The following is a 23,993-nucleotide window of genomic DNA, read 5'->3' as shown; positions in this document are numbered from 1 at the left end:
CCGATATTTAATTTATATGCAAGGCGTGATGTTGTGGTGAATTAGGCCTGATTGAGCAGTTGTGATATAATAGCCCACGTTACCGAAACCTCCTACACGACGATAAACAACGAACAAGGGAAGTCAGAAAAGACTCACATGTGACGAATAGCATACGTCGGAACTGGAAGCAATTAGAGAATAGACGAAACATAAACACTGCTTCAGTCGTAGCGCGCAAAAGAAAAAAAACAACAATAACGCTGATCATAACAGTTGCTGATAGTCTACGCACATCCAAGCCAGCATTTGGAGTAGGCTTAAAGGAAAGTCGCGTTACCGAGCGCCCTTTTCATGATCCGCAGGCAAACCAAGCGATGAAGACTACCACCGTTTCTCCCAGACCCGTTTTCTCTCGCACTTGCTTTCGTTCTCGTTGTCTGCACTTGAGAAACGGGAAGCAATGTTCATCCTTTATGTCCCTAATGTTCGTGATACTGCCATAGACTGTAGTGCTACTTGGCCATACTTTGGGGAATAAGCAAGCTACGGTGGACAAGATCGTGTTCTGGGCCTGACGCAGTATCGGTCTCGTTTCATTACAAGCACGGATGGGGACGTTTGCTTTTTGTACCTTTTTGTTGGTCCCAACATAGTATTCGGAGAGCCTCGTGCTTTGCTGTTGTGCTCTGCGTCGAGCACATTGGATGTTTGATCTTGGCTCTGGCAAAAGAAAAAAGCGGGCGTCTCCAGAGTTTGGCGGCCGGACCAATGAAAACTATTGGTGCAGTAAAGTGAGCGAAGAGGCAAACATGAAAAACACTATAGCTGACCAAGTTTCATCATATCCCTGTTGGCGTTTTGTCTGACTTGGAGTGCACATTTCATCTCCTTTTTTTTTCACATGTCAATGGAGAGGATGCTGACATCAAAAAATAAGTCTTAATTTCTTGTTTTGCTACCGAGCTCAACGTCATTCAGTGCAAAACACAAGAGTTTCTCATAACACAAGAAACGTGACGACAGGTGCAGCGGCCATTCCATACTAGATGCTTTACGAGAATGAAAGTTAACCTACGTGGTCAACACCAAAGCACCAGACCATCGAAGCAGGGATCGTTGTCGACAGCTTTCGTCAAAGTTCGAGTCGTTGGTGACGGCACCGGACAGGAATAGGCTCTGAATGCGTGTAAAAATTGCTGCAACAAAACTCAGATTGGTGGAGTGCATAATGTACAGGGTCGCCCACTCTTAGTGCGAACACGCGAGCACGTTGAAGCACTTCTTAGAGAGCCCTCCGTCTGACACAGGTGTTCATCAGAGCAAAATTGTGCAAGAGGAGATAAAACTGGAAGTAGCGCTTCACATCATGTCCCACTTCACTTGACTTCGCGGCCGTGTTGGAGGCAGTGGCCCTGAAAAGAGTGCGGCCATGCACTCGCGTGTTCGCACTAAGAGTGGACGGCCCTGTACGTAATATTCAATAGAATGTCCTGCACTTACCACACATATTGATTTCGACGGCTAGGACTGATGTTTGTCTCGTCTATCAGTCTCCTAACCGCCGCTCCACAGCAAGGAAAGAGCGCCTGCTGCCCATTCTAGTATGATGATGTGTCTGCCGCAGCACTCGAGACGATGGAATGGATTGTGCTCATGCCAGAAGTCGTAATGGAGACGCGCACCATTTTCGAAGGGATGTGATGCAACTGGAAATGAGGTTTGGAAACGATGGTACAGAAAAAAAAACGAATAGAAAAGCAGCATGAATAGGAGTAGGAATGAATGCGCATTAGTATAATGAAATGAACGATTCTTCGCTTCCTCAGAGATACGTCCCCCAATTCATTCTGTCACTAAAGCAAAAAAGCTTGCGGCACTTAGTAACAAATGTGGAGCATTTTCTTGGAACTTCTTTCTGGTCGTATGTCCAATACTTTCCTTCACCAATAACTTTTTGTTAGCGCTGCACTTATGTTCAAGAGTTTTTATGTCCACAATGAACAGAATATCTCATTTCAGTCGCCGACTACAAGAATATTTCACGATCGTATATGTATCCTGACGTGCACTACTTACTTACTGAATGAATCTTCTTATTCTTACTTTGACGGCCTTGCAAAATGACACTAATAATCATTTTGTCCATCCGAGGAACATGAAAAACAACTGCAGTTTCACCTCAAACGGCGCGGGAAGAGCTCCTCCAAGCAAATCATGCGTTAAGTCCAGTTAATAACATTTTCAATTGGGGATCTTTTCAGCTCGCAGGAAGCGACTATGCGCCCTAGAAATGGTTATTGACTCCACAACAGCTACTTAGCTTCATGTCACAAGTTGATAGTAGTAGATTAGAGCACTAATAGCTCTCACTGGCACTGAGCACAACCTTCCGGCTTTTCAGTACGCAGAGGGAAGTCTAGAAATCTATCAGCGTGCCGGTTTGCAAGCAATACTGCGAAACCAGGTGGATCTACGCATAAACGTTCCCTTACTGACGTGGCAGAGGTTTTGTAGATGGACTTGATCACCGATTTCAACATATAGATACTCTTTGCTGAACTTACGGCAAAAATTGAATATCGCCTCTATTGTCCTTTCGTGAGAAAACAAACCTTTGGACAGTTGGGTTAGAGAAAATTAAGCACGGTTTATTGGTTCGAACTTCAGTCGACAAAAATAGTGACTTCCGCTGCCGCCGATATACGTGCAGCACAAGCATTTAATCCTCGGCATGTCACAAATCAATTCGTTGCGTCTGTGAATTACGTAACCAAGGTTGATTACAAATAAGCAGAAAATAAATCAGACCATCTGCAGCTCAGACACCGGGAGCAGTAGGTGTAACGATGCCCATACATGCCAGCGCACTGTGGTCTGAGATGATCATGGCCTGTCCCTCGGCTGAGATATTGGAAATGAAATTTCGGGCAAGACCACTTCCTCTACCGTCAAGTGCATTAGCCGGCGTGCAGCAAGCCCTTTCGAGAGCTTGGACTTTCACATAGCGCGCCTGGTTTTCATAACCTGTCACTACCACATCGCCACTCTGGGCTTTGCTTTCATGTCTGCTCTTCCCTAAATCATTTTATGGTCTTAATGTGCACAGAACCTGGTCTTAATGTGCACAGAACCTATATTTTCAAAAGACAGTAATAGTTCTGGAGTTCAGAAGAGCTACTACTGGGGCTAGTTGCTAGTCCTTTACGCATCGTAGCTACATCAAAAACACAGCCATAGACATGTTATAATAAATGTGGCAGACGCTATTGATGATTCCAGGGGATGCAAAAGTGGCGCGAAATCATGCTTTTGATGAAGTGGTTGAATGAGTGTTCATTAGACGTCCGTCAGACAATAATGCTTCCATATCATAGTTGGTTCATAGGCCGCCCTACAAGATTTTGCAGGTAGCCTTCCGCGCTGTTTCGTGATCAATTTAAACGAAACTCTAAAACTGCTGATCATTGGGCGAAGCAAAGAGAAGATGATACTTTTCTACCTGCCATCAAGGTGCAATAGCGAGCACTGCCTCTGGCTTTAAAGCACGAACAACGTAACCAATGCAATGCGACAGCGACAGGGTTTGGGTGCGAAAACCCGGCCGGTTTAAAGCAAGAACAGCTTCTAGAGAGTTACCACAGTCCTTTCATGCCAATGCCAGGCTCATTACACTAAGCGTTGTTCGTGGTGAAGTACGTGCCGGTTGCGTGCCGGTTAAAAACGTCTCTTGATTAGAGATCACAAGTTCCCGAAGCCAGCAGGAAGCATTGTTCTATTGTGAATCTATACTGTCTTTTCCATTAAATCTTGACTGTGGCGCACAAATGCAGCATACTGTCGCTGGGCGCCTTTGTGCGCATATCGTTTCTTTTGAATCTGTTTTTCGGTAGTGTGGAGAAAAATGATATCACGGGATACTTCGGCTTTTGTTTGTGTATTTCTTTCTTGGCCACACAGATTGAGCCTGTCATCAGTAGGTAGTTCCTTGAGACATGAAAAATGCGATATCAACATTTCTCTGCAACAACTTTTTTTACTCTTGCGGCTATTACGGGAAGAAAAAAGATTCTTATGGGCCTCAAGAAGCGACTTTCGCACAGTGGTGCACCTTTGTATTAGACACAAGCGAGAAAAATGTTTTCGTAAATTAAGACTTTACATTGAGTAGCACTGGATGGACTAAGATTGCTGATGACGTGGTTAGAATGCTTCAGACGAGTTCGCGTTCCCCAGCAATATCTTGCTAACAGGTGTAGTTAAAGGGCATCTCCAGTTGTTTTTACAACATTCTGAGTTAGTTATCGCATCCCATTCCTTGTAGTTTCCTATCCCCATCATAGCAAACTGGTTTTAAAATTAACAAGTAAGCCTATTTTAAAGTAGCGAAACCAGAAAACCGAAACTGAGGTCACGGCTGGTGACGAGCGAGACTCCAGTAGAGGAAACTGCTACATCAGAGACAATGACGTCACAGACACGGCGTCCTGAAATAACGACTCAATTCATAAAAAGCCAAAGACTACCTAAAGCAAGCCTGAAAATTCTTTCAACACTCTGGGAGGGGGCAATAACATGGGAATAACGTTTAATACCTCGCAAAAGCAGTGTTCCCCGCATAAACCGCCTGAATTTGCTTCAACCCAACATAATTGTTTGGCGGAGGCGCCAGGTACAACATCCGATCATACTCTGAGTATTCTCAGCGGGTGCTATGTTGGGATCCGCCTTATGACGACCGAAAGAGCTCATTCAGCACCGGCAATGCCCACGACGACACTTGTCGTGGCACGAACTTTCGACCAGGACATCTTTTGCGGCACCGTCGGCGTCTTTGACTAATTTGCCATGTAAAAGCGCGTCATTGCAAACACGACTGATGCGATACGACGCTCATGCTGGCGAACGTTGTCTTCTACTGGGCGGGTACCTCCCGCATTTAGGTTGAGGCGCACGAGGCTTACTTGACCAGCCAGCACCGCTCTAAGCTGAATCTCCGGGACTTCTTTTGGAAGCCTTTACGCGGAAGCTAGCCGCTAAAATAAATATTGCTCCTCGAGCCGAATCATCCATGGAAGGCTACCTCTCATATTCTGGACGTCCTAGCTTCCTGCTACAAGGACAGTTCCATGTAGGAGGCCGATAAAACGGGCCACATTCTGAAAGCGATTGCTTACGACACATTCAACCTGAACACGACGAAACAGTCAAATCTGTGCTTAAGTTGTGCCGACAGTTTGAGCATGGCAACACCGGCGCGCAGTTTACGCTTCGACTGCTACGATCTCCCGTCTTTACTGCAGTCATCCCAAGCAGTGAATTTGACCATGATAATCTGCAGGAAACCGGAAGCTATGACAGCCGTTCTCTTTAAATCCTCAGTCAGTTAAAGGTACAATTGCCCTGATCGAAGTCATCGCTCTCCAAGTGTTTGTGAAGGCGGGTCTGAAATCTCTCTGCTCAAAAAGGATTGTTCTTTCTCCCCGCTGCACTGGTTGCTGCTGGTGCTTCTAGTGAGGCCTTCTAAACTCGATACCACTACCGTAATCCTGCCGAGTGGCCCACTTTGGACGAGCTGCCCACGAGTTTCACCTCCTTGTTTGCCGGCCACATTTCCTGCCATTGTCTCAGCAGTTAGTGCTCGCCACCTTGCCCTGGTCCCTATTACGATTTCAGTGCTGACTATTGATCTTGCCATTTGTGGCCCCATGATGAACTCCCGTACGAAAGTGCCAATTAGATCCCAAGCACCCCCAGTCGCTCGTCTTCCCTACAGGTCTGCCGTGCCCGTTCGCAACTTGCAACGTTACGTTGTCAAACTCCAGCTCCTGAGTGACGCGACAAAAGCCTTGCTCTCCGGTATGCTGCCGAGGCGTAAAGTAGTGAATGAAAAATTGGCCGCTAGCATTGCATTGGAGAAGTCTGCCCAAAAAGAAGAAAAACGTAACATTTTGTTTCCAAAAATTGAAACTGTTACCTTTTACTTTTCCTGCTTTTCTAGTTTGTACAGCCGATTTTATAAGACAGCGCACAGAATATGTTAGTTTATCAAAGTTTGTCTTCTCTGTATTGATTACAGTCAGCAGGAGGAGAGGGAGGCGGTGCGTTGGACTTACACGGTAAGAAAGTTACACAGAGTACACAAAAGGCTGCGCGCCTAAGTACACTGACAGCCGAACTTCAGGTAAACAGGTCTGTCCGCGAAGAAAATACAAACGAATGCCAATCGGGCGTAACTATGAGTATGAAGTGTGTCTCGTGCACCTAAAGCAATCAAAAGGAAAGTAACCAAAGGGAAGGAATGCAAGGGAATAAAGCTTCCCGACGCACTTACCACTTAGCATTTTCATGTTTGTAAGCGGAAGAGTTTGTTTCGCTTTACGAAAAAAAACATAACACGACAGTCGGCGCAGGTGAAACACCTTATGAAAGCATTGTTTACAGTTTCGCCGCACGAAGGCAGATGAAGGTGTCAGGATTCGTCAAAGTAGCTGTTGTTCTCATTTTGCTGTTTCTTTCTTCAGTCATCGACATTTCATTTTATATGCAAGGAATGAGGGTGTGGTGAATAAACTGTAACTAAACATTCGTGATCTATTCCCACGTGTCTGAAACACCCCCTACGTCAACTTATCAAGAAGTAGGGAATTTAGAAGTCCCACGCGTGATGGATAGCATATGAGGGAAACAATATTGAGGAACTGCGAAATTACGTTTTCCGGCAACCAGAAGAAATCAGAATAAAAGCGAAGCACACACTTAGCTTCAGTTACGGAATGCATAAAAATAAAACAAAACAAGACACGTGATTGCAGCAGTGATCGACTGGCTACTGAAATCCAAGCGAGCACTTGCTGCAGGCTTAAAGGAAAGTCACGTCACCAAACGCCCTTTTTATGATGCGCGGTTCAAACAAACTGCTATGACACCTACCGCAGGTTCGCCTATAGCCTTTTTCCTCAAACTTGCTTTTGTTCTCGTTGTCTTCACGTGAGGAACAGGGAACAAGGTTCATCCTATACGTCTCTGAACTTCGCGAGACCGACAGAGTGTACTGCTACTTTGCGATGCATTCTGGAATGAGCAACCCACCCAAGCTGCCCAGGTAATCGGCCCAATATTGCAACAGGATGGTTCCATCCAGCTCCTTTGTAGCGCCGACCTTTGCCAATACCATTCCAACATTGAGCCAATTACCTGTGCTGCTTGGGCAGGAAGACGAGATCGTGGTCTCGGCGCGGTGCTGCATTCGTAACCAATTTCATTACATGCACTGAAGAGGACATTTACTTTTATATCTTTTGTTAGTCCGAAAATCTTATTCCTTGTTCCTGATTATTTGGTGTTGCGCTCTCCGTCGAGCAGATTGAACGTTTGGCTTTCGCATTGAAAAGGAAAATGCGAGAATCACCAGAGTTTGGCGGCCAGACAAAATGGAATTCTTAGTACGTTATAGTGAGCGGAGAGGCCAAAGGTTGAAAACGAAATAATTTTGAAGGTTTATCATCTATCCGTCTGTACATTTCCTCTGACCAGAAGGAAATATTGCGTCTTTGCTTTTTACATGTGAATGGAGTGATGTTGACATCAAAGAATATGTTTTATTTTCTTTGGTAGTAGAGCAAAATGCTCATTCAGAACAGAATTCAGGAATTTCTCATAACGCATGGAACGTTGCGCCAGGCGCAATGACCATGCAATACACGATGTTTTATGAGCATGAAAGTTAAGCCAGGCGAAGAACATCGAAGCGCCAGACCGTCGAAGCAGAGATCGTTGTCGACTGATTTCGTCAGAAATCCGAGTCGCTGGTGACGACGCCGCAGAGGAACTCGTTCTGAGAGCGGAGAAATGTCAACAACAAAACTCGCCGTGGTGGCTTGAGTAATGTGCATGGGGTATGTTATAGAAGAACCTGGACTCGGCTGACATATTCCTTTCGACTGCTCGGACTGAAGTTGCTCTCGTTCTTCTTCGTTCTCCTATCCTCTGCTTCGTGGCAACGAAGGAGCGCCTGCAGCCCATAGTAGTGTGACGATGTGTCCTCCCCAGCAGCCGAGACTAAGGAGTGCATTGCGGTGATGCCAGAAGACGCAATGGAGACGCGCCCCATTTCTGAAGCGGTGCCATGCAACTGGCAATGATGTTTGAAAAACCTGGTAGGCAAAAAATGGATAGAATAGCAGCTATAATACCAGCTAGTAAAAACAGATGCACATTAGTAATTGCTAATGCAAATAGCAATTACTAATGTCCGTCTGTTCTTACTAACTGGTATTATACCTGCTATTTACATTAGCAATTCCACGCTTCCTCAGATATAGGTCCCCCATTTCATTCCGACACTGAAATAAAGTTCGCTGCGCCCTGTAACAAATGTAGCACATTTGTTTACGATTGACGGCCGTATTCATATTTAATTTGCGTAATTATGATCTTTTGTTGAGCGATGCACTTTTCTTCAGCAGGTTTTATGTGCTCTATGAACAGGGTGTCTCATTCTAGTACCCGACTACAGGAATATTTTACGATTCTGTACGCACCCTGTTGTGCACTATTTGCGCATTGAATGAAGCTTGTTCTCATTCTGAGTCTGACGACCTTGAGAAGAGACATTAATAATCATTTTCGCCCATCTGTGTAACCTAAAGAATAATTGCTATTTTTCTCAAACTGCGCCCAAACCACTGTTCCTTACTAGTCATGCATTAAGGAAAGTTCGCTTTGGTGATTCCTCTGTTTAGCAAGAAATGAGTATGGCCACGAAAATTTCATATTTGCAAGCAGAACAATCACTAAACGTCATGACACAAGTTTATAGTAAGAGAGGGGAAGCAGCGAGTGCGAGGCGATGGCTTTAAATGAGCGTTGTTCTCAGCGCTCCTGAATCAACCTGACTTGTCTGGATGTCGTCGCCTCGCGCTAATAGCTCTCACTCCATTGCGCACTTGCAGCCTGGAGTCTGGCCCCTCCACCTTTCCAAATGAAGCGGAAGTATGGGAAGCCTTCAGTTTGCCAGTTTGCAAGGAATACTGGTGAACCAGGCAGCCCTGTGCATAAGCGTTCACTTGCCGACATGGCAGGGCTATCGTGGAAGGAGTTCATCACCCACATCAGAAGATGAGTTCTCTTTTCTCAACTTATAGAAGAAATTGAATTTCTCCGGTAGTTTCCGCTGCTGACCAAATTTATGCAAAGAATGTTTTTACGGTTGAATAAGATTAAAAAAAAAAGTTTAAATTCTTTTTGGTTCGGCCGGTAAAAATGAGTGACTGCCGCCGCCACCGATACACGAGAAGACACCAAACTTTGGTCCCGCTAAGCCTCAGACGACCGCATTATTAAATAGGAAATAAAACCGACTGTTTGCAGCCTAGACACTACACGCAGTAGGTGTAGGGACGCACGTACGTTTCAGCGAACTGTGATCACAGCCGAGCACAGGATGTCGCTTGGCTGAGTTATCGGAAATGGCAGTTCTTGCTAGAGCACTTCCTCTTCCGTCCTCTTCGTTAGTGGGCGAGCAACACACCCTTTTGGAAGCTTTGACTTTCACATAGCGCTCCTGGCTTCCACTACTTGTCACTAGCCCACAGGCACTTTGGGCTTCCCTGTCACGTTCACTACTTCCTTATTCGTGTTGTGTCTTTAAGTGAAGAGAACTCAGATTGTGAAAGAGCAGACATGCCGCTGTGGGTATTGTAGCTACAGCAAAAAAAAACACTGCCAAGTTAGAACAAATGCGGCAGTTGCTATCGATAATTCCAGAAAGTTAGAAAGGAGCGCGAAATCAAAGCTTTGATAGCTCGACTGACGGAGCGTTTTTAGGCTTGAATCAGTAGGAATGTTCTCAAAGCGTGCTCGCTTGGTAGAAACCTTTTCAATACACGGCGGGTGACCTTCCGCGCTATACCGTAATAAATTGTAATAGAAATTAAACCTTTACCTTTATAGCTTTACCGCTTCACTTTCATGGTGGTTTCAGAATAATTGCGTTAAGCATAGTTTGTCTCGAAGAGAGTGCTGGACGTAACTGTGCATTTGCTTAGGGGCACCAGCAAAAAGTGGATCGCTCGTGAGAGTCAATGTCAGGGTAAACAGAGGATGTCGCCGAAGAAAGAGTACATGCTGCACGAATTGCTCACCCCTGAAAACGTCTTTTGCTCACAGATCGTAAGTTCACGAAACAAGCAGAAAAAATAAGCTGTGGTTTAAACTTTAGTTAACCTTGATGAGAAAGGAAAGCTTCCTTTGCATGGCCACATTAAAAAATGCCACACACACTACCGAACGAATTGTCTGTAAAGCGTTGATGAAATGCACGTGCAGCTGAGTCAGACTCGCTGAGTCTGATCACAAAGTCTGTCTTCCGGCGCCCCATCACACTTGAAACCATCTCCGCGTCGAGTGCCGAAGTTGAATAAACCTGCGACTCTGCGTCCCTGGTTAGACGGGACACTTTGAGACCACATGGCTGACTCACCCGTTGAAGTTAGTCACATGGCCTCTCGCCTAATCATCAATTTAATATTCATGCACCTGCCACGGTAGAGAGGTTGCTCACAGTCCGATGGGGCAGTTGCCACCTGCCACGGTGGACAGATTGTGATGACGTCAGTAGGTCACATGACCTGCCCCGTGACACTACGTGACACCTGTCACGTGACTGCACTGACGCTGAAGGGAAAGGGAGCCTACATTCTCAATAGAACATCTTTTTGAAGTGATGGCTTCACTACGCTAGGTTTTCAAGAGGGCGGTGTCAGTGCAGTCACGTGGCAGGTCATGGGACCTATTGACGCCATCACAATCTGCCCACCGTGGCAGGTGGCAACTGCTTCATCGGACTGTGAGCAACCTCTCTACCTGCCACGTTGGACAGATGGTGATGACGCCAGTAGGTCACATGACCTGCCACATGACACCACGTGACACCTGTCACGTGACTGCACTGACGCTGCCCTCTTGAAAACCTAGCGTAGTGAAGGCTTCGCTTCCAAAGATGTTCTATTGAGAATGTAGGCTCTTTTCCTTCATATCTGTGGACCTTGGCGCACAAATGCAGCACACAGTGGCTGGACACCTTTCTGTGCGTATCTCTTGTGAATATGTTTCCAGGTAACAACATTTAAGACATTACGATGCTTCCGATCGTGCACCGCCAGTCTTGCCGGGACCGAAGTGTTTAGATAACATTTGCTTCCTATATATACTAACATCAGAAGCGTTGTAGCGAAAAAAAAGTTATACCCTCTGCTCACTTATCGACTATTCTGGAACCTCGTTAAAACATTAACTGAAACGTGGCTAACCGATTATATCTCACGCGATGACAACTTTTCATGCGAATTATGTTTTAAATTTTTTTCGGTGCGACGAAAAGAACAGAGGAGGAGGTGGTGTGCTTATTAAGGCGAAAGTCTTTAATGGCTCATACTCGCGGTGACCATCCGTCTGGTCACGTGACCTCGCGGTGTCTGTCTGTTGCATCCCAGGTCACGTGACCTTGTCCGTCCGTTACATCCTAGATCACGTGACCTTGTCCCTCCGTTACATACTAGGTCACGTGACCTTGTCACGTGATCACAACCTGCCAACTGGACTGTGAGCAAACTGCCGACTGTGGCGGGTGGTGTGATCCGCCGCCAAGCAACAGCTGCGTATGCGCAGCGTGACGTCACCACTCAAATTCAAATCAGTGCAATAAGTCGCAAACGGCTTTCGCCTTTCCGCAGTTAAGACATATCTAAGTGCCTCCAACGAATTTTTTTCCTCTTTTGCGAATTTTTTGCGATTTTCGATCTCGCGTTCAGTTCACTTCTGTTAATGGTTCTAACTCTACAATGGCCCATGTCACATCTGGTGCACCCCAGGGGACTGTGCTTGGTCCCCTGCTCTTTCTAATATTCATTAATGACTTATGAAATTGCATTTCTTCCCAAATTAGACTGTTTGCTGAAGACTGTGTTGTGTACCAAACCATTACAAATGGCTGACCGACAATCTTTACGAACTGACATCGATTCTATTAGCACTTGGTGCCAGTTGTGGCTAATGACCTTAAACACCTCTAAGACAAAGTTCGTCTCCTTTACTGGAAATTCTTATTGAATTCCAACCACATACGCTCTTAACGACTAAACAGTTGAGACAACTTCCGCTTACAGGTATCTAGAAGTTTACCTTCAGTGAGACTTAACCTCGAACCGGTTATATCTCACACGATGACACCTTTTCATACTCAACCACCTCCTCCTCTGTATGTTGTTCTAGCAGCTGCTAGCCGTTCTCTTGGCCTCTTAAATCGTAACCTTCGACATGATCCGGAGTACGCTCGTAAACTTGCGTATGTTACACTAATTAGACCTAAAACTGAGTACGCTTAAGCCAATATGGGACCCAGACCAACCCTACATCCAAGATAATATCGAATCCCTGCAAAACCGTGCTGCTCGTCTCATTTTTTTTTTCAGACTGTATACTCACGTTTTACTAGCGTCACGGCATTAAAAGCTCGTTCGGGACTAAACAACCTTTCCCAACGTCGCAAACTGGCTCGCTTAACACTTTTCCACAAAATTTACTATCATCAGTTGCTTCACGATGATTTCTTTCAATCAGCCTCAGAAGTGTTTCCACGCCTTGAGCATGATTTCGAGATCAAACGCATGACATGCCAAACTTCAACTTTTGCCAAATCGTTCATACCAAAAACCATTATTGACTGCAACCGGCTGCCTTCCACAATCGCAACTGAAACGAATACGACATTATTTCACGAACTTTTAAAATAATGAAAGCGATATGTTGTTTTCTTCTAAATCGGTTCTCTGCCCCGTAATGTTTTTGAGTTTTGTTTTGTCGTTCTGTTTATTACGTTGTTTTTTTTTCATTATGTTGATTTTGCGTTTTGTTATTCCGCCACATTTTGATACTTGTTGACTTTTCAGTTATTGTGCTTTTGTTGCTGTTTTTTTGTTCTGTTCCTCATGTTGGATGTTCTTTCTTGTATCTTCATGTTCAAATTGTTACCACCCGCTATAAATAAAAAAATAAATAAATAAATAAATAAATAAAAAACTTGGCCGGCCATGACATGACAACTGACTTCTTATTCATTTGAACGTGACAACACGAGAAACATGAAAAACGTGAGAAACATGAGAACGTTCCGGCGTATTTCATGTTCTGGTGGCGTGGACAGATGTACGGGCAGCAATTTTATGACGCGGCAAGGCGTAACAAGTAGGCGTTAAATGAATTTTATATTAGAAAAGGTAAACTTGATAACTTTGTAATGAAAAGCTATCTAGCGCATACGCCATTCGTTACCGCAAAACTAAAGGTCATAACCATAATTATCCCCGCCGGCTCGAGGCTTTCATAAGGCACAGCGAAAGCATTTTTTCAGCTATTCTTATGCACCTGGTAACACAGTTTTCTGCGCATCACTGCACGCTCCAATTGGCCCAAGCGTGTTGAGAATACAGACAGTCCGGACATATGTTAGAATGGTACTTAGGTAACACTTGTTGGGCGGCCAATCGATGCATAGTTATATGTAGATATGTTAGCGCGAAATAAGACACAATAACAAGAACGGTGGACAGGAAGCGCGTTGTCCTGTCCACCGTTCTTGTGATTGTGTCTTATTTTGCACTAAAGCTTCTACATAAAATATGTTAGAATGTGCAAGGAAAAGAAAAAAAAAACTTCCCAGACATTCCCGTCAAGAAGAATGCTTTTTTGAGGCATCAAACTTTTTCTGTTTTCGGGCAGCCCTACAGCCCTATTTTCCACACCTGTAGCGTTCCGCGCCCTTGTCCTCAGGGTCAAGGAGCAGCAGTAGGGCTGAAAGTTGCCGACTCCACAGCGACACAGATAGGTGATACGACAATGCGAAAAGCGGCCTCAAGGCAAGCTTCCTACGCAGCTGGAACAAAAACTGACTTGCGGTCTGTTACACACGGCGGATCACATCGACCCGAAGAAAACATAAAATTCGTTAACGGGTAACAACTCGCTGCACTGAATTTCTATGAAAATCTTTCCGAATCACTTTCTACTCCTCCGACTGGCGAAACTCCCGCGGAGCTCAACATCTATTCATGTGACAGCTAACTATGTTCTTCTGTCAAGGTTCGCGTACACCAAATAAACATAAATACCCACGAGAGCAGCAGATCGGACAGCCGTCACCGTAGCTCAGTTGGTAAGAGCACCGGACGCGACATTCGGAGGTCGTGGGTTCGGATCCCACCGGCGGCATGGTTGTTTTTTCTGCTGCTTTATAAGTAATCTTCTTTAAGCGATTTATTAATCTAAGTAATTTTATCCCACTGATAAGCACAACACATTAAAAAAAAACGTTCCCCTATGCGCCTTGGTTTCGGTGCTGCTCCCTTCATAAGTTTGTCAAACGGGCCCCTCATTTACTTTACCTTGTCTGCTATATATATATATATATATATATATATATATATATATATATATATATATATATATATATATATTTGATGTACTGCTTACTCACATGAGCAAGGGTTATCTTCTTTGGAATATGCTTCAATCCACATTCTGACACGTCAATGGGAAGGTACTCTCACATAAAAAAACGGCCAGTCTTCAATGAACTCAGCTCCCGATTATAGGAAATGCTGTTTCCAAACCGGTTATTTTTGAGCAACACACGAGAGGTCAACTTTTCGGTATCAAGAGTTACGTGTGCAAAGGGAGGACAGTTGAATAAATCAAAAAGAGTTGAGAATACTGACTGAATGGCGAGACAGTTTAGAAAAGAGTTTTCAGCCCTCAGCTCGCGTTACCTCGTTGCGTGTGATGCGTACCAAGGCAAAGGTTAACACCTTGCTGTTGAATGCATCAAGAACCGTTTGGGCATAGAGCTTTACGCCGCCAATTATAATAATCGCACCTTTGTTCTGCGTTGCCCCGACCTTTAGTAATCCAACTGGCAGCAGCTAAACCAAATGTTTGCTTACCATGGTGTGGACTCGGTTAAGATATTTGCCACGTCGTGGTTTAGCCTTTACTTCACAGCTTGGAAACAGCAAAGCGAGATTAATGGCAATTGCAATCTCAATATTTCTGAATATTGTTTTCGCCTTTCTAATCTTAAACGGACTGCGCAGCTCTGTTTGCTCGAATTTCCGTTTCAGATGAAATGGATGATCGTGGGCGAAAAGGCGAAAATATCTCTTCGAGATTATATCGGGGCAAATAAGTTTTGCACGCAAAAAAAAATAGAGCTATGAAAGTTGTTGAAAAATAGCAACAAAACGCTGGATTTTTTTAGCTGGAAAACGGCTAACACTTCTTCAAGTTGAAGTTGTACCAAGAAGTTGAACGTCCTGTAATACCGCGACCGTGACGTAGAACGTCATCTAACGGCGAGGGCGGAAACTGTGCGAGAGCCCTCTTAAGCAACCTGTGGCATCAAGGCTGCCAGAACCGAGACCCTCGTTAAGCTATTAGCAGACAAGGTAAAGAAAATGAGCGGCCCGTTTGACAAACTTATGAAGGGAGCTAACAGTCACCGAAACCAAGGCGCATAGGGGAACGTTTTTTTTAATGTTTTGTGCTTATCAGTGATATAATATTACTTAGATTAATAAACCGCTTAAAGAAAATTACTTATAAAGCAGCAGAAAAACAACCATGTCGCCGGTGGGATCTGAACCCACGACCTCCGAATATCGCGTCCGGTGCTCTTACCAACTGAACTACGGCGACGGCTATCCAATCTGCTGCTCTCGTGGGTATTTATGTTCATTTGGAGTACGCGAACATTGAGAGTGTTCACCAGCGCCACCCTCGACCATAGCGGCGGACGTAGCACGTCCTGTAATACCGCGAGCGTGACGTGGAACGTCATCTAACGGCGAGGGCGGAAACTGTGCGAGAGCCCTCTTAAGCAACCTGTGGCATCAAGGCTGCCAGAACCGAGACCCTCGTTAAGCTATTAGCAGACAAGGTAAAGAAAATGAGCGGCCCGTTTGACAAACTTATGAAGGGAGCTAACAGTCACCGAAACCAAGGCGCATAGGGGAACGTTTTTTTTTTAATGTGTTGTGCTTATCAGTGATATAATATTACATAGATTAATAAACCGCTTAAAGAAAATTACTTATAAAGCAGCAGAAAAACAACCATGTCGCCGGTGGGATCTGAACCCACGACCTCCGAATATCGCGTCCGGTGCTCTTACCAACTGAGCTACGGCGACGGCTGTCCAATCTGCTGCTCTCGTGGGTATTTATGTTTATTTGGTGTACGCGAACCTTGAGAGTGTTCACCAGCGCCACCCTCGACCATAGCGACGGACGTAGCACGTCCTGTAATACCGCGAGCGTGACGTGGAACGTCATCTAATGGCGAGGGCGGAAACTGTGCGAGAGCCCTCTTAAGCAACCTGTGGCATCAAGGCTGCCAGAACCGAGACCCTCGTTAAGCTATTAGCAGACAAGGTAAAGAAAATGAGCGGCCCGTTTGACAAACTTATGAAGGGAGCTAACAGTCACCGAAACCAAGGCGCATAGGGGAACGTTTTTTTTAATGTTTTGTGCTTATCAGTGATATAATATTACTTAGATTAATAAACCGCTTAAAGAAAATTACTTATAAAGCAGCAGAAAAACAACCATGTCGCCGGTGGGATCTGAACCCACGACCTCCGAATATCGCGTCCGGTGCTCTTACCAACTGAACTACGGCGACGGCTATCCAATCTGCTGCTCTCGTGGGTATTTATGTTCATTTGGAGTACGCGAACATTGAGAGTGTTCACCAGCGCCACCCTCGACCATAGCGGCGGACGTAGCACGTCCTGTAATACCGCGAGCGTGACGTGGAACGTCATCTAACGGCGAGGGCGGAAACTGTGCGAGAGCCCTCTTAAGCAACCTGTGGCATCAAGGCTGCCAGAACCGAGACCCTCGTTAAGCTTTTAGCAGACAAGGTAAAGTTAATGAGGGGCCCGTTTGACAAACTTATGAAGGGAGCTAACAGTCACCGAAACCAAGGCGCATAGGGGAACGTTTTTTTTTTAATGTGTTGTGCTTATCAGTGATATAATATTACATAGATTAATAAACCGCTTAAAGAAAATTACTTATAAAGCAGCAGAAAAACAACCATGTCGCCGGTGGGATCTGAACCCACGACCTCCGAATATCGCGTCCGGTGCTCTTACCAACTGAGCTACGGCGACGGCTGTCCAATCTGCTGCTCTCGTGGGTATTTATGTTTATTTGGTGTACGCGAACCTTGAGAGTGTTCACCAGCGCCACCCTCGACCATAGCGACGGACGTAGCACGTCCTGTAATACCGCGAGCGTGACGTGGAACGTCATCTAATGGCGAGGGCGGAAATTGTGCGAGAGCCCTCTTAAGCAACCTGTGGCATCAAGACTGCCAGAACCGAGACCCTCGTTAAGCTATTAGCAGACAAGGTAAAGAAAATGAGGGGCCCGTTTGACAAACTTATGAAGGGAGCCAACAGTCACCGAAACCAAGGCGCATAGGGGAACGTTTTTTTTAATGTGTTGGGCTTATCAGTGGGATAATATTACTTAGATTAATAAACCGCTTAAAAAAATTACTTATAAAGCAGCAGAAAAACAACCATGTCGCCGGTGGGATCCGAACCCACGACCTCCGAATATCGCGTCCGGTGCTCTTACCAACTGAGCTACGGCGACGGCTGTCCAATCTGCTGCTCTCGTGGGTATTTATGTTTATTCGGTGTACGCGAACCTTGAGAGTGTTCACCAGCGCCACCCTCGACCATAGCGACGGACGTAGCACGTCCTGTAATACCGCGAGCGTGACGTGGAACGTCATCTAATGGCGAGGGCGGAAACTGTGCGAGAGCCCTCTTAAGCAACCTGTGGCATCAAGACTGCCAGAACCGAGACCCTCGTTAAGCTATTAGCAGACAAGGTAAAGAAAATGAGGGGCCCGTTTGACAAACTTATGAAGGGAGCCAACAGTCACCGAAACCAAGGCGCATAGGGGAACGTTTTTTTTTAATGTGTTGTGCTTATCAGTGGGATAATATTACTTAGATTAATAAACCGCTTAAAAAATTACTTATAAAGCAGCAGAAAAACAACCATGTCGCCGGTGGGATCCGAACCCACGACCTCCGAATATCGCGTCCGGTGCTCTTACCAACTGAGCTACGGCGACGGCTGTCCAATCTGCTGCTCTCGTGGGTATTTATGTTTATTTGGTGTACGCGAACCTTGAGAGTGTTCACCAGCGCCACCCTCGACCATAGCGGCGGACGTAGCACGTCCTGTAATACCGCGAGCGTGACGTGGAACGTCATCTAACGGCGAGGGCGGAAACTGTGCGAGAGCCCTTTTAAGCAACCTGTGGCATCAAGACTGCCAGAACCGAGACCCTCGTTAAGCTATTAGCAGACAAGGTAAAGAAAATGAGGGGCCCGTTTGACAAACTTATGAAGGGAGCCAACAGTCACCGAAACCAAGGCGCATAGGGGAACGTTTTCTTTTTTAATGTGTTGTGCTTATCAGTGATATAACATTACTTAGATTAATAAACCGCTTAAAGAAAATTATTTATAAAGCAGCAGAAAAACAACCATGCCGCCGGTGGGATCCGTACCCACGACCTCCGAATATCGCGTCCGGTGCTCTTACCAACTGAGCTACAGTGACGGCCGTCCAATCTGCTGCTCTCATGGGTATTTATGTTCATTGGGTGTAAGCGAACCTTGAGAGTGTTCACCAGCGCCACCCTCAACAATAGCGGCGGATGTAGCACGTCCTGTAATACCTCGAGCGTGACGTGGAACGTCATCTAACGGCGAGGGCGGAAACTGTGCGAGAGCCCTCTTAAGCAACCTGTGGCATCAAGACTGCCAGAGCCGAGACCCTCGTTAAGCTATTAGCAGACAAGGTAAAGAAAATGAGGGGCCCGTTTGACAAACTTATGAAGGGAGCCAACAGTCACCGAAACCAAGGCGCATAGGGGAACGTTTTTTTTTAATGTGTTGTGCTTATCAGTGGGATAATATTACTTAGATTAATAAATCGCTTAAAGAAAATTACTTATAAAGCAGCAGAAAAACAACCATTCCGCCGGTGGGATCCGAACCCACGACCTCCGAATATCGCGTCCGGTGCTCTTACCAACTGAGCTACAGTGACGGCCGTCCAATCTGCTGCTCTCGTGGGCATTTATGTTTATTTGGTGTACGCGAACCTTGAGAGTGTTCACCAGCGCCACCCTCGACCATAGCGGCGGATGTAGCACGTCCTGTAATACCGCGAGCGTGACGTGGAACGTCATCTAACGGCGAGGGCGGAAACTGTGCGAGAGCCCTCTTAAGCAACCTGTGGCATCAAGACTGCCAGAACCGAGACCCTCGTTAAGCTATTAGCAGACAGGGTAAAGAAAATGAGGGGCCCGTTTGACAAACTTATGAAGGGAGCCAACAGTCACCGAAACCAAGGCGCATAAGGGAACTTTTTTTTAATGTGTTGTTCTTATCAGTGGGATAATATTACTTAGATTAATAAATCGCTTAAAGAAAATTACTTATAGAGTAGCAGAAAAAACATCCATGCCGCCGGTGGGATCCGAACCCACGACCTCCGAATATCGCGTCCGGTGCTCTTACCAACTGAGCTACGGCGACGGCTGTCCAATCTGCTCCTCTGCGCACCTTGGTTTCGGTGACAGTTGGCTCCCTTCATAAGTTTGTCAAACGATCCCCTCATTTCATTTGCTTTGTCTGTTAATAGCTTAACGAGGGTCTCGGTTCTGGCAGTCTTGATGCCATAGGTAGCATAACAGGGCTCTCGCACAGTTTCCGCCCTCGCCGTTAGATGACGTTCTACGTCACACTTGCGGTATTACAGGACGTGCTACCTCCACAGCTATGGACGAGGGTGGCGCTGGTGAACATTCTGAAGGTTTGCTTACCCCAACAAACATAAATACCCATGAAAGCAGCAGATTGGACAGCCGTCGCCGTAGCTCAGTTGGTAAGAGCACCGGACGCGATATTCGGAGGTCGTGGGTTCAGATTCCACCGGCGGCATAGTTGTTTTTTCTGCTGTTTTTAAGTAATTTTCTTTAAACCATTTGATTGGCATTAGAAATTTTAAATAAACATTCCCCTGTGCACCTTGGTATCGGTGACTGTTGGCTTCCCTAATATATATATATATATATATATATATATATATATATATATATATATATATATATATATATATATATATATATATATATATAGCTCGATTGAAGAACAAAAGCTTTTCTGAACAAAGTTTCACATTTGAAACCGCGACTTTTTTTTTTTTAATTTCCCATTCAATGCTTCCGGCCAAGCAACTTCGTAGAACAGACGGCCAAGGCCTTCGAATCGGGTTGTGGCCCCGCTTGAAACAAGCTTGGAGACGATGTTTCAGCGGTGTTAAAATCTTATTTGCACTCAAACCACAGTACTATGTTATATAATATACATCAGAAAGATAAAAACGCCGATCTCACGGCACTGAATGGTAATCTCGAGCTACTGCAAAAGAAAATCTCGCAGTTCAGGCTCTTCACGTAATCTATAATGGCCTCATGCCGCCGTGCCGGGTGCTTGGATCAATGTGAGACGGGGACAGCCACGCGTCAGTCAACCAACTCAGGCAAGAGATAAGTGCGCACGCAGTGGAAGTGTTACAAACTCTGAGCAGACGCATGAACGCGTGCCATCAATTCACGCTCACTGAGGCGCCAAAGGTGCGTTGCATGTAGTACGATCGCTTCTGGCACAGGTGCAGCGAGTTGATTGCACTCATGCGGATTCACATATAAAAGCCTCATAAATAAAGAGCTATTGAGAACGCGAATACAACAAATAAAATTGTGCAACAGCCCCTTCAACAATAAAAATTTTATGCTTATTAATTTCCTGCGGAATCAAGAAAGAGTTACAATATTTTTTCGCAAGGATACTTGGATTATAGCGGCGCCGAAGAAATTACTTTATTGTACTACATATTTTGAAATGATGTAATAACTTGCCTTGAACTGAACGTGTGTTGATAAATGCGACGTACACCAGCAGTCATGTTTGCGGAACTAAATATAAGAAAAACAAATAACTTCATCGCCAACGGTGTTTCCATGCAGCGTGAAATATGTATGTATACTTTTTGACAACCGACAGCGACGTATGGGTTATCATGGACGCGTAGGGAAGGTCGAAAGTTAATTTCTACCACTGGGGTTCTTCTGCATGCTCTTACATCCCCCAGGACACGGCCGTTCTTCATTTCGACTTCATTGTGTCTTTCAGCTTGACGCTCAGTGAGGCAACTGACAGTTTTAAGCAGCGGGTAGAGCTGGTAGATGGCGAACATAGCAGTTTGGGAAAGGCAATGAGTTTATCCAGAACAAAAGAGGCAGCAGCCAAGGCTGTATAAAACTCAGTCTTAGTTTAATAGTGAACAGCTAATAGTTTGCTGTACAACTGCTGTAGCATCAACAGGCAACTTCAAATCGTTTTTCATCTTCATAACTTCCCTGGTTTCTCCAGATATATTTGTACAGTTTAGCTCGAACATTTTTTTACGGCCTTCACGTATCATAGACTTCCGTGTCATGCTAAAACTGAGACACTGAAAAAAAATGTAACGTGTGCTGTTCAGTTTGAGTTTATTATTTTCTGTATTTTTCAACGCTGACGAAAAAACAATGAATACCGTGAGCCACAAGTGTAGCGAGCAACCATTGATATGCACGTCTTATAGAAGGACCCCTGCCTCCAGAATCAATGTTTGCGTGCGAGATAGAAAAGCACGGACAACGAAAATCTATTTGTGTCACGTTGCACTCAACGAACCTCGTCAGCTCTTCCTGAATGCCAGTGTCAAGGTAAGTGGCAGTGTCAGATTCAAGTCACGGAGCAAATGGACGGCAACGTCAAGCCCTCACCCTGGCAAGTCAGGAAAGGGGAAGCGATCCGCTGAAAACAAGAGCAGTGCGAGACGTGACACTTGTAATACATAAAGAACAAACGTAGGACAGATATAGCGGCGAAGAGACCGCGAATCGTTCCCATTACTCACGTACACCGCTTTCCCTCGGTCTGCTGCCCAAAGCACTCATTTTTCTTTCACCCATGTGGCACTCAGAAGTGCTTCCGACTTACGACCAGCAGCTTAGCCCAGTAAGGGTACCTATTTTTACGCACCGGCGCACACTCCCGATTTTGTGTCGCCAGCATGTATGGCAGGAAAAACAGGTACACGAAGGCTCCTGAAACTTGAAGGCCTTTACCGCTGCTGGTGCAGAAAAGTCAGGTGTCGCGCAGCGGAATCATCTCCGCAGGCCTGCTGGTCTATGCCGATAGTGCGCCGTTAGTCTGATTCCCTGCAGTGCCAAGATGTTTCTTTCTCCGATAGTAGGGCCTCGATTGCGTAAGTGTGAAAGGCCAACGGACTGCGGGCGCAAATTCTACCGAAGAACACCTCATGAGAGGAGAAGTGGCGGAAAAAAAAGTGTACGCGCACGGCTAGCACAATGGTCTTGCACACGGGTGCTATATCAACCAAGGGCAGGCCGCCAGGATTTTATGAGCATGGCGGCTGCAATGCATGAGCTGCATCTGTGTACTTAGGGAGTGAATTTCATTGGAAGCGCACAAGTGCGCAAAACTTAATGCAGTCAATTATTGGCTAATTGGCTATTATGATGCTAATAGTGAACACATATAACATGATCGGCAGCATGAGTTAAGTCCTGCGTGATAAGACTTAAGCTCACCTTTGCTACGGTGTGTCCAAGGTTGCTAAGTCGTGTTCCGCCTCCTCCTTCAACACAAAACGCCAGTAATTCATGCTAGAGCAGCGCAGAAAACAGGAAAAAATGGAGGCTCGAGAAAACACGATCGGCGCTGTCCTATTTGTCCTGTTTTCTGTGCTGTTTAAGCATGAACCCATACTAACTCACCCAGTTTTCCGTTCACGTCAGCAGTCTTTGTTCCTGATGTGTATTTCTCTGCCTGGGGCCCCCTTCCCTTATTTCATTTTCCATGATAACACAGGCCAGCATCCCGACTGGTCAGAAATGCTTTCTTCTGACCAACTTCTAATTTTCGGGAAGGAGCAAGGGCTCTTCTTATCTGCTCTCATTTTTCTAGGGGTGTGCGAATACTCGAAATTTTGAATACGAATCGATTATGTTTCATATTCGGTTCATATTCGTATTCGAGAAATTGATATTCGACAATTTCTGAATATTCGAAAATTTCAAGTATCATACCTGAGCATAATTCAATGCCCACTTATTGGTGCAGGCCTCATTTTATATCAAGCGCGTCACAATATCGGAGCATCCAGCCGAACTTGACCGGCGGCCAATTTAAAGGATTCGAAGAAAACCAAAAGCACGCAGTACCTGTCGGGACGACAGTCGAAACACCACGACCAGATTTAAAGACTGGCTTGCCCATTTAGAGACAGTGCGCGCTAACAAGGATCACCTTGTTTTCCTAGTTGAACATATTGAAAGTGCATCTGTTTATGTGGACATACAATATGAAGAAAAATTGTACTAAAGTTTCGTGGAAGAAAACATCGTCTCAGGCTTACGGGAAGAAGGAATCATGAAAAGAATAATCAAACACGATTGCCTACTTTCTTTTTCAATCAAACAAAATATGTGAAGACAAGATTGTTTTGCACTTGCGAAACAGGAAGAGGTGCTGTTATACCATGATGAAGTCGATAAAAAGTCACTGCTTCTAGGTACCGCGACACGGCGCTACAGAGAGGCTACCCTAGCCATCAAAATTTGTTGCCATATACTACTCTCCCACTGCGAGCATGACTAATACACACCAAAAATCTAGCCTCTATTGCGTCGCAATATAGCTGTGAGCACCAAGAACTTGTTTCTTTTGCTATGTTACTTTCTCCTTACTGCACTGTCCATGGACGAAAGACTGCTTCATTCGTTTCACTTTC

At 45.3% G+C, this 23,993-nt stretch overlaps 4 non-coding genes across 4 annotated transcripts; all 4 read right to left on the bottom strand.

Annotated features, from left to right (window-relative positions):
* Nucleotides 1-16,148: 16,148 nt before the first annotated feature.
* Nucleotides 16,149-16,222, bottom strand: TRNAS-CGA (transfer RNA serine (anticodon CGA)). Its single transcript has one exon. It is a non-coding gene; the product is annotated as a tRNA-Ser (tRNA).
* Nucleotides 16,223-17,132: 910 nt separating this feature from the next.
* TRNAS-CGA (transfer RNA serine (anticodon CGA)) lies at nt 17,133-17,206 on the bottom strand. The gene has a single exon. It is a non-coding gene; the product is annotated as a tRNA-Ser (tRNA).
* Nucleotides 17,207-17,622: 416 nt separating this feature from the next.
* On the bottom strand, nt 17,623-17,696 carry TRNAS-CGA (transfer RNA serine (anticodon CGA)). Its single transcript has one exon. It is a non-coding gene; the product is annotated as a tRNA-Ser (tRNA).
* Nucleotides 17,697-18,112: 416 nt separating this feature from the next.
* Nucleotides 18,113-18,186, bottom strand: TRNAS-CGA (transfer RNA serine (anticodon CGA)). Its single transcript has one exon. It is a non-coding gene; the product is annotated as a tRNA-Ser (tRNA).
* Between the last annotated feature and the right edge of the window lie 5,807 nt (nt 18,187-23,993).

The sequence above is a fragment of the Amblyomma americanum genome, chromosome 3, assembly GCF_052857255.1.
Source record: "Amblyomma americanum isolate KBUSLIRL-KWMA chromosome 3, ASM5285725v1, whole genome shotgun sequence".
Lineage (NCBI taxonomy): Eukaryota > Metazoa > Arthropoda > Arachnida > Ixodida > Ixodidae > Amblyomma > Amblyomma americanum.
The sequence above is the reverse complement of the archived record's forward strand: the minus strand, read 5'-3'. Positions and strand labels throughout refer to the sequence as shown.